The sequence below is a fragment of the Bos taurus genome, chromosome 4 (genome assembly GCF_002263795.3).
Source record: "Bos taurus isolate L1 Dominette 01449 registration number 42190680 breed Hereford chromosome 4, ARS-UCD2.0, whole genome shotgun sequence".
NCBI lineage: Eukaryota > Metazoa > Chordata > Mammalia > Artiodactyla > Bovidae > Bos > Bos taurus.
Window position 1 is genome coordinate 99,860,676 of NC_037331.1, and position 1,199 is coordinate 99,861,874.

General features: G+C 46.4%; 1 non-coding gene across 1 annotated transcript; it reads left to right on the forward strand.

Annotated features, from left to right (window-relative positions):
• The first annotated feature begins 872 nt into the window (after nt 1–872).
• On the forward strand, nt 873–944 carry TRNAQ-CUG (transfer RNA glutamine (anticodon CUG)). Its single transcript has one exon. It is a non-coding gene; the product is annotated as a tRNA-Gln (tRNA).
• The last annotated feature ends 255 nt before the right edge of the window (nt 945–1,199 follow it).

A 1,199-nucleotide genomic window follows, 5' to 3' on the forward strand; every position in this document is an offset into this window, starting at 1 on the left:
TTGGAAGGAAAGTTGTGACCAACCTAGATAGCATATTCAAAAGCAGAGACATTACTTTGCCAACAAAGGTTCGTCTAGTCAAAGCTATGGTTTTTCCTGTGGTCATGTATGGGTGTGAGAGTTGGACTGTGAAGAAGGCTGAGTGCCAAAGAATTGATGGTTTTGAACTGTGGTGTTGGAGAAGACTCTTGAGAGTCCCTTGGACTGCAAGGAGATCCAACCAGTCCATTCTGAAGGAGATCAGCCCTGGGATTTCTTTGGAAGGAATGATGCTAAAGCTGAAACTCCAGTACTTTGGCCACCTCATGTGAAGAGTTGACTCATTGGAAAAGACTCTGATGCTGGGAGGGATTGGGGGGAGGAGGAGAAGGGCACAACAGAGGATGAGATGGCTGGATGGCATCACTGACTTGATGGACGTGAGTCTGGGTGAACTCCTGGAGTTGGTGATGGACAGGGAGGCCTGTGCTGCGATTCATGGGGTCTCAAGGAGTCGGACATGACTAAGAGACTGAACTAAGTCACCCAAGATCATAGCTAATAAGCAGCAGAGTTAGGAATGGAAGCTGTTCTAGAGGTGGTGCTCTGATACTTTGTTACAACATCTCTAAATGAATGAACTCACGCACAAACAATTAAGGACCCCCTGGCATCTCTACTTTTGGACAAGGAGAATGCTAAGGCTATTTTCAGATTTTTCTTTTGAGGATGAAGACATCCTGCCTACCTGCTCTTTCATTGGATCCATGAAGGGAGCAGCTGGCTTGCAGATAACTAGAAGCACACACCAAACACCTGGATGTAGCTGGAATAGGATAGGAAGTGGCCAGAGGGGCATGCTACAAATAACAGCAGACGTTAAGTAGCTGAGGGGTTCCATGGTGTAATGGTTAGCACTCTGGACTCTGAATCCAGCAATCTGAGTTCAAGTCTTGGTGGAACCTAGTTCCTTTTACTTTCTAATTATTTGGAGCTTCCCTGGTGACTCAGATGGTAAAGAATCTGCCTGCAATGTGGGAGACCCAGCTTCAATCTGGGATGGGAAGATACCCTGGAGAAGAAAATAGCAACCCACTCCAGTATTCTTGCCTAGAGAACTTCATGGATGGAGGAGCCTGGTGGGCTATAGCCCATGAGGTTGTAAAGAGTTGGACACAACTGAGCGACTAACACACACTAAGTAAGGAAATTCTGAGAAT